At 36.3% G+C, this 10,343-nt stretch overlaps 1 pseudogene; it reads left to right on the forward strand.

The window, feature by feature from the left end:
* Window positions 1-5,832, forward strand: LOC116113104 (annotated as a pseudogene).
* The last annotated feature ends 4,511 nt before the right edge of the window (window positions 5,833-10,343 follow it).

Consider the following 10,343-nt stretch of genomic DNA (forward strand, 5'->3'; position numbering starts at 1 on the left):
ATGTTAGGAACTGTAACAAAAGTAACTGTAGAGAAAGGTCCTTCCCTAGTCATTCTGAAGGAGAGCTAACACACAGTCCCGCCTGCTTTAGAGATAGTCCACTCATTTCGTAGCCTTCGTTTCTCAGCTGAATTCAGTACCTTAATCTGCATTTCTTCTCTAAATCAGAACCATCAGTCTGAGCTTAGACTATGGGAACGTGGGAAAGCAATCTACTCCGTCGGATTTTGGATCCGAGAAACCGGTCAAGCCCTTGATCGCCTTGGTGCCGCCTCCAAGGCAATTATTACTTTCAAGAACACGTATGTCTCAAAATTTCTTTAAAGCTTTTCTCGATTTTCTTAAACTTTCGCATGTTATTGTAGTTTATGACTTAGAACCCCATGTTTTTGCGTTTTGAAATTTCTTTTCGGATCAGTAACATGAATTAATTTTGGATTCCTGCTGTTTGGGACTTAAAATGTGATTGCTGCTGTTTGGGACTTAAAAAATGTGATTTTTCTGTTTTATTGATTGTTGTTGATTGTGATTTAGATTAGGTATGGATGATCATGTATCGAACACCATGTTTAGCGGTCTGCTTGGTTTCTCAGAAGTTAAACATTTCCTTAATGGTTTATGTTCTCATTTTGGCTCTTTCTTCAATTGTAAGATTTAGCGCATAGAAAGGAATTTATGTATCTCGAATGGTGGTGGACTGTTTGGTAATTGTAAATGAGATTGTAGAGAAATGGAATAGGGGTTTGTATTGATGGTTTTCAAATTCCACCTGGGAAGGCGGATAATGCCCTAGTATTTTGTAGCTTTATTTCGTCTATTTTATGCGAGATTTTTGGATTCATTTTTATTAAAAACTAAGATTTTAGACGGTTGTTATTAACTTTGACAGTTTGGCTAAACCATGTACAGGTGTTCTATTATTGTTATTAGTAACTAATGGTTTAGATTAGTAGGGATTTTGTAATGCCCGTGTTTACACTCAGGGACTATTTTTTTTTCTGTATGACTATAAAACAGTTAAATCTGGAAGAAGCTTGGCCTCTAGCCGGCCCCTTTTCTGAGGTGTTTGGTTTTTGTTGAGCAATTGGCCATTTAGTTATTCGTGTTCTTGTTTCCTAAACTCATATACATGTGAACTGATACTCCTTTCTTTTCTAAATATATTTCTCTTATGAATTCTAAGCCGGAATTTTGTCAAATGCCATATATCAAGATCATATTTGCCTATTGTACACGAAGTTTCTTATTAAGTCTTATTTGGCTTATTTGTAACTGCACCTCAATTTCATTTGTGAGGTCTATACATTTTATACTGATTCTTGCTTTTGGTTATGGAAGTGTCTAGGCATCGGACTCTCATGAACATATTGACAAAGCTCCTGGTTTGATAAGGATGCATTTGTGGCCCATGATGCATCTATAATTGGTGATGTTCAGGTGGGCAGAGGTTCATCCTTTGGTATGGGTGTGTTTTGAGAGGTAAGCCACATTTTAATCCCAAGATGGAAATTCTTAAATTTGTTTCCCCCTTCTTGTTGAGACTTAAAAAGTAGTATGCAAAATCAAATTTCTGAATTACATTCCTACATCAGTAGACTATCAATTACATGCTTTTTGAGTTTCATGCTATAAAGAGTATTGATTGAGTGGGAACTTAACTCTATAGGAATATGGATTAAAGAATTATGGTTTCTGTTGATGAGGACATTCTTAAAGATTTGATTTTTAACCAAGATGCTGGACTAAGTAAATGTGGATTAATTATCATATAACCTTAAGCCTCAAGATTATGGATTAGGTAAACAAGTGTACTAAGTTTACATGTTAAGCATTTTAAAGTGGTAAATAAGAATGAGATGCTGACCCCTAATCTTTCCCAAATAATCACTCAGATAGTAACTATTGGACTTTTAGTCAAACTCTCCAAGTGTTTAAACTCTATCATTTAACACCCCAATTAGTCACTCCTTAATATTCCTTGAGGATCTATTTGAAATTGTTATACATTTTTTCTCTCTCCTTCCCCTACCCTTTTCTCTCCTCTTCATCTGAAACACACTGCTGCAGCACATACCCCACCCCACCACCATAAACATTGTAAACACCCTAGCAAACTACCCATCCCCCACCATTAACACCATTCGCAACCACTTGTCACCTCTGCTTACCCCATCAGGACTCCTACCACAATACACCCTTTCGCAGCCCCCACCGCCACCACCCCTTCATAGCTCACCCCCATCACACAGCACCTCCACAAATCCAGTCATCTCACCCCTCTCCTTACTGCCTCCCTCCCTCCCACAGCATCCTCTCACAGATTTGATCCTCATGGATGTTTAGTAAAGAGATTTTATTTTTCAGGTGTGCAAAATCATTTGTTCCGGTGTTATTTGGTTTGTTGCGGTGGTTAATGGGTTTGTGTTAATCTGAGACAAGTTTGTGTAAATTGAGGGATTTTTGGTGGCTGTGTCCACTTTGCTGGGGTGATGGAGTTTTGGTTGTGTTGACTTGGTGTTGCTGGAGTGGTTGTCAGTGATGAACATGCGGGTTTGCTTTAGTTTTTTATTTTGTTTAATGAAGTGAAAGCACATTTTATCCTTGTGGTCTTAACAGAAGGTTAACAGGTTACCGTTGTGTGGTTGGTGATTGATTTAAATAGTTTAAAGAGAGTTTGATTAAAAATTCAATAGTCACTAGCTAAGTACTTATTTTGGAGAGATCAGGGCTGGTAAGTGATTTTCTCTCATGAGATGATCTCACTTTATTTTTGGAAAATTTCATCAAGTTACTTTATTTGAATCTTTCATTATAACATTATTGTGCCCTTAATAAACATTAAAAAACTGTAAAATAAAAAGGTGTTGGGAAACATCCTCTTGGTGGTACAGGAAACTGGTAATGGTTTCTTTATTGATTGGTATATTACTGGTTTACGACAATCAAAAATACAGAACTAAGAATGTTTACTTTTATTGAAATTGGATAAAAATGTGTTAATTCGTAAATCTCTTCCTGATATTCGAAATGCATTCTGATGTTGAAGAGGTGAATACCGTTAGATTGTTGGACATTATCCTAAAATCTTTGGTACTAGAATATCGGTGTTAGCATTACTAATTCCACTGGTGCCTTACTGTGAGATGATGATTTGTGTGCTCAAGTCAATGATCACTTGCATGAGTATAGACTTGAAGTTTAAATCGGTGCTTGAAAAAATTATATGTTATTTTTCTCTTTTCTTTTGATTCTCATAGTTCATAGAATTTGAGGAAATGATGAACATAAACTAAAATGAGAGTGCAGCTGTTTTACGAAGTTGGTAGCAATGTAGTAAATGAACTTTATTTATATTACGTCAGTATGCTTGTGACTGTTTTCCAATGAATTAGATTTTTCTGTTTAAACTATTTGAGTTGTTAGTCTTCTCTTTTTCTCTGTGAGTATATTAGCACAAGCACTTAGTAGATTTCAGTGGTTCTTGTTTGATTGTGACTTTATGTGTTCAGGTATGTTAAACAGCATCACATCGGCTCTGGAACCAATATTCAGGACAATTCCCTTGTTCATGTAGCGAAATCAAATTTAGCTGGGAAGGTTTTACCAACTATCATTGGAGATAATGTTACCGTCGGTGAGTACAGACAATCACCTTTGAAATGTCAACAAGGCCCTGCATGAGTTTTTTCTTGAAGGGCTTGAATTCATGATTATCGTTTTGGAATCGACAGGTCACAGTGCTGTCTTACATGGATGTACTTTTGAAGAGAGCATTTGTTGGTATGGGTGCAACCTTACTGGATGGAGTCTATGTTGAGAAGCATGCCATGGTTGCTGCTGGTGCTCTTGTAAGGCAGAATACCAAAATTCCTTGTGGAGAGGTCTGTAAACACTTCTAGTTATTTCAGCCAAAATCCTCAAAATTATAATTATTTAGAGAACTTTTGATGTTTGTATTAGTGGAGTAAATGAAAAATTTATGGTTTAAAGATTCTTAAGAATATTAGAATGATAAAGCTATGCAATAGCTACATTAAGTTGCTTAGGCTATATGGCCAAATGTAGCTTGGATACTTTTTGGTGAACTATACTTAGTTATGTAGTGAATCTGGAACTAATAATTCAATTTGAAAACTAGTGTGTAATATGCATACATATTGTTTATAGGATACCTAATAATAAGACGGTGGTAATAAGTGCTGCCCTGTGCCTCATTTGGTCGCTGATTTAATCCAAGTGCCTTTTTTTGATATACATCCCTGGTGTTATTTCTTTCCCTCTTTTTTCCAAATGTGCTTTTTCACTGATCATATATTGTCTTTTGCTCGTGTCTGATGAAGTTGATACCCATTCGAATTGGCAGAACTAGTTTTTCCTGCTTTCCCCTTGTTTCACATGGTTGAAATAATTGTTTGGAAACTTCAGGTTCTCACATGGAAATCACTGAGTTTTAGGCCTAGCAATAGTAGTTAGTTACTTCTCCCAGCTGGTATTAGACAGGCTGAATAACTACTCTCTTGTTTGTTTTTATAGGGTTTGAAAAATCTCTAGCGCAACATCCAGAATGCTTTCTTAAAGCTAGCTGATTAGTATGTTTTTTATGTAATATTAATCTGAGGTTGATGCAGTGATTTAGCCTACTGGATGGCTCCACAAGTATTTGAGCAGAATTTCGCTTTAATATTTGTGCAGTTGGAATTTTGTTAAGCTAAAGCTGTCATAGTTATGTAAAATCTTTCATTTTCGTTACTTATGGAAATTACTTTTTCTGAGAATAAAACTCTAAGGCCTTTATACTATGCTTGTTTCTTAATTCTTATAATGGCATGCATGGACAATATCTCTGATGAAGACTTTGAATTAATAGAATTTATATAAATTTAAAAGTATTAGCGAAGGGCTGTTCTCAGATATGAAGGTAAACATGAGAGACACGTACCGCAGAAACAGAGTCGATATAAATAATCATAATGGATTTGAAATTTAATAATTAATATAGGGATAGGATTAGCCTTCTTAATTAATTCCTGTCAATAAACGAAAGTCAATATACTGCAGTGGGTTCCTGTTAGGATCTCACTCCCCCCAAGTGTGGTACTTAAGCAAGGGGCTTCCACCTATTAGGCCTGTCTTTGGGTTAGGCTCTCTCTTGGTTTGAGTTCTAACATTGGTGCTTTTGTTGAGAGTTGGCTGCGGAAAGGGCTACCTATAGGCTAAATTAATTGCAGTGTGCTCTCCTTGTGAAGGGGTGTTGCATCGAATAACTGATAAGTGAGTAAAGCCACCCAAAGGGAAGGGTTACCATTGGGTCAGTGTCAATAGAGCGAAAGTCACCGTGGACGTCGGCTCTTGAAGAGGGGTGCAATGTTAGGATCCCACATCGGGATCTCATACCCACCAATGCGGTACTTAAGCCTAGGGGCTCTCCCACTCAAGCCGGTCTTTTGGATTGGGCTCTCCCTTGGGTTTGAGTTCTAACACTCCCTTTCCTACCGCTAGTGAAATCACACTCCATGGTGAACATTGGTTTTGCTCATTAATTTCTAATTTGACTTAAATTGCAGCTTCTTATTCCAAATGACCATGGCTGGAAATTAGAGTTATTATGATTCTAGAATTGTTGATAAACAATTTTTACTGGTTCCAGGTTTGGGGAGGTAATCCAGCGAGGTTTTTAAGGAAGCTCACAGAAGAAGAGATGGCCTTCATCTCCCAGTCGCCTTAAATTATTCCAACTTGGCCCAGGTTCATGCAGCTGAAATGCAAAGAGCTTTGATGAAATTGAGTTTGAGAAGGCCTTCGCAAAAATATGCATCGGTGATAGGAGTATGATTCAATGCTTGTGTTGTTCGTGAAACACCTCAAGAGCTTATCCTTCCTAATAACATTATGCCCGACAAAGTGCCGAAAACGGCTTAAAGGTGATTACCTGGGTAGGTTTCTTCTCTTGAAATTCAAAGTCACTGGATATTTTGTCAAGCTGGATTTATAGATGGGTGCTTTTCTATTCCAATAATTTTTGGGAGCATGCCAAAATGTCAGAGGTCAAATCTCGGTGCATTTCAGGCATAAATGGTTGTGCTCATTCACTTTGGTTTTAGAAACTACATTTTCTCTTTTTGAAGAAGTATTCTATAATGGAACGTATGTTCTGGGTGTTTTGGTCAGCCAAAACAGTCTAATTTATTTGTACTTTAGAGCGCAATTGCTTTGCATTTGTTTACCAGAAATAAAAGTGCTGATTCAAACTTTGGAGCTTGCAATCGGGTGCAGAGAAAGCTTTAGAATTCATAATGCTATAAACTGTTATAATGTTACCCTTGTAATTCCCATTGAAGAACAATCTACCAACCTCAATCATCTTCCCATTTACAGGTCCTGCACAAGACATCCAGAAGGATAAATTAAAACAAGACACATAAATTTTTCTCAAAGAGCCCAATATAAAATTAGTGTTGAGAAACAATGAGTTTGAAGTGAAAGCTTAGAATTCAAGAATGCTATATATTTGGTGTAATGTTACCTCGTAATAGTCATTACAATCGGCTGCAGATAAGGCTTTAAAACTCAAGAATGAAATGAAACTAGTTCCCGTGTAATGCAATTACAATTGGTTGCAGAGAAGCTGTAAATTGGCGTAATGTGCTTCTCAACAAAGTGAAGGGGGCAAAATAAAACCTTAGCTATAAACAGTATATATCCCAACCGTGGTGTGAACTGAATGTTGATCTTAAAACCTTTACAGAACAGCGAAGGAGAAATGTTGGTAAACACTTCTTTTGAATCAGCTTACTTATTAGGGAGTAATGTATACATTAGGAACAGAGCTGGTCAAGACCGGTCTCAAGCAGGCCCGGGTCTAGGCCCATTTGGGACTGGTCCTTTGGGACCAGTTACCCATGGCAGTTCCAGGATCTGGACTGGTCTTGGGCCTGCAAAATTTCATTTTTCCCTTATCTTTTTTTATATTTAAGAGCGAAATAAATTATATAGGAGCAGATGAATATTAATTATATGTTAAGTTATGAATAAATTTTAACACAATGTTGAACATTTTTTTTTTAAAAATTGGTTGTCTGAACCAGTTTACGCATACCTTAACTAATCCTTTAGGATCCTGAATTAAGACTCAGTGATTACTCTTATTTAAAATTAGGAATACCATGTTAACTTGTTGGCCAACCTATTTAAAATTAGAAATACCAACCATGAGCATTACTTTTATGACCAAGCTGATGCCATTGGTATGTTTTGACATCTCTGATTAGATACTTTTGACAAATAATATTATTAAGTATTAACAAAAAAATTATAATATTAAATATTGCGCCATCAACTACCTACTTCCTTTTTGTTCTTTATCCTCATATAGAGAGACTGGACTATAAAATAATTATCTGACTGAAACACCACTGGTTTTGTAGTTTTTATGATACATGAAATGAAATCAAAGTAAGTGGTGCATCTGCTATATGGATTGAATTGAAGGGGTTCTCTTCTCTTCTCTAGTGGATTTATAATTATGATCAAATGAATGATTCAAAATCATAGCTATTAACTATACAGGCTATAACTCAACTTGAAGTTTACTTGTCTCTTAATTCCTAGTTAATTTAATGATGCCATCTTCATTATTAATGCTTAAAAACAACGATAAATGTAAATGAAGCTAATCTGTACCCAATAATTTGTGCTCCATCTTTTTTTAATCACCCACTACCCAATTTTTCTACGTTTTCACATTTTTAATATGCAGTTCTTTTCAAACCGCCTGTATCTCTTCTGCTTGCAGAAAAAGTTGAGACGTCCCTACTCTTTCCTAGAGTAAATATCAAAAACCAGTGAGTGATGGCAAATTGTATTGTATTGGTATTGGTTGTTGTAGGTAAATTGAGGTTGAGCTTGAGTGATGGTGAAACTTGATGCTTATTCTTGAACAGTCTGAGACAGTGTTGGTTAGCTAGCTTAGACTCAATCATCAGGATCAGGAATATGCTTTTTCACTCAAACACTTAGCTGGGATTCGCGGGCCAACATATTTGTTCTCTATTCTATTCTATATATATATTCTCTCTAATCAAAACATTGACTAATTGAATTATTCCAAAACTATTCATCTATATTAACTCCACCTAACTCTGTTTGTTCCCCAGTTACCCTCTCAATTTGCCAACCCAAATCATCTGCTGCATACATAACACTATTCACGAGCTATAAAATATTTTATGATGATCAGGAAAATTGACTACTGGGCAGGTGCAGTTGCATTTACAGGTTAGCAGACATGCATGTGAAGATTTCAAAATCTCCCCTTCGTATTGTTTGTATAGTGTAGAGAATAGAATAGAGAAGTTCCTTAATAATGTAATGTGTAGTGATTATATATTAAATAAGTGTAAGAATGATTACTTTTTGAGCTTTGAAAACAAGTGACTGTCTGACATAAAGTGGCCAACATAAGGGTCCCAGGATTCCAGGCAGGACCTATCTTTTCTTGGTATTGGTAATTGCTATCAGTTTGTACAATCCCCCCTATCCGGATTTCAATTATTTTACTTTCCTCGTAAAAAAAAAAAGATCTTCTAAATCACACAACCGCCCTTTCTCAGAAGTTTTGATGCGAAAACACTATCTTTTTCATCATCGCTTTTGTTAGGTTGACAATGATGGGTCTGGTTGTTTTAGTATTTTAGATATTATTTTTTATATTTTTAGAATTAGACGAGAATAACGATTAATAAAAACATCCTCTAAATTTGTAAATTTACTAAACACTCATTTAATAAAAATAAAAATTACAAAAACACTTTTACCCACTCATTAAATATCGACAGTCAGCCACCACCATCGAAGAGTGATCGGAGTCATCGTATCGGTGTATGACCAGTTAGATTTGGCCAGTCATACACCGATATGACTTTTTCTAGCCAAATCTACCATGGATCTGAGCAGAAAATGTCAGATCTAGCCATGTTTGGTCATCAACAATGGGCAAAGATATGATCGTGGTTAACGACTAGCTACAAGATCTAGCCTTTTTCGACCAGATCCACGGTAGATCTGATCGAAAAATGATAAATCGGCGTACTACCGGCCAGATCTAGTCGGTAGTGCGCCATTATACTAGATTCCAACCACCTTCTGACGGTGGTGGTTAAAATCTAGCAAATGTGGGTAGGTGGGGGTATTTTTGTCAATTTTTAAACTTTTTTCGAGGGGTGCTTAGTTAAATTAATAAACTTAAGGGGTTTAAAAGAGTTGAATAAAATATAATAGTATTTCAGAATAGGTAAACAAACTGATATTTTGGAAATAGTATGAATAAGATAGTGAAAAATATTAAATCAAACAGACCTGATAATTTTCTCTCACAAATGCTGATGTGACAGCTCGTAATTGATAAGTTCGTATTTGGTCAAATGGGACCCATTATTGAGCAGACGAACCCCAACTGACAAATTATGAACTGACATATTACATTTATGAGAGAGAATTGGTGAGTGTAGTATTACTATACATAACATTGCAAACATTTTGAATCTTGGCTTTTGTTCTAACAGTTGTAGAGGGACGTTTCTCTAAATCTTTGGATTTTGGAATACAATATATCCGTAGGAAAAAGGAAAGCATTTAGTATTTGGTATGTATATAATAGAGTAAATGACCTTTTCCCACTCAAGGTTTGCCTTAATGACCTTTCCCACCCAACAAGTTTCAAAATACCACTTCCCCACCCAAAGTTTATATTCTGTTACTGTCCAAAATAGGAATAGGATTAAAGAATTATGGTTTCTGTTGATGAGGACATTCTTAAAGATTTGATTTTTGACCAAGATGCTGGACTAAGTAAATGATGGATTAATTATCATATAACCTTAAGCCTCAAGATTATGGATTAGTGAACAAGTGTACTAAGTTTACATGTTAGCATTTTAAAAGTGGTAAATTAAGTGAGATGCTGACCCCAATCTTTCCCAATAATCACTCTAGTAAACTATTGGACTTTTAGTCAAACTCTCCAAGTGTTTAAACTCTATCATTAACACCCCAATTAGTCACCTCCTTAATATTCCGTTGAGGATCTATTTGAAATTGTTATACAATTTTTTCTCTCTCCTTCCCCTACCCTTTTCTCTCCTCTTCATCGAAACACTGCGCAGCACTACCCCCCCCCACACCATAAACATTGTAAACACCCTAGCAAACTACCCATCCCCACCATTAACACCATTCGCAACCACTTGTCACCTCTGCTTACCCCAATCATGGACTCCTACCACAATACACCCTTTCGCAGGCCCCCACCGCAACCCACCCCTTCATAGCTCACCCCCATCACACAG

Source organism: Pistacia vera, unplaced genomic scaffold, assembly GCF_008641045.1.
Source record: "Pistacia vera cultivar Batoury unplaced genomic scaffold, PisVer_v2 Contig673, whole genome shotgun sequence".
Lineage (NCBI taxonomy): Eukaryota > Viridiplantae > Streptophyta > Magnoliopsida > Sapindales > Anacardiaceae > Pistacia > Pistacia vera.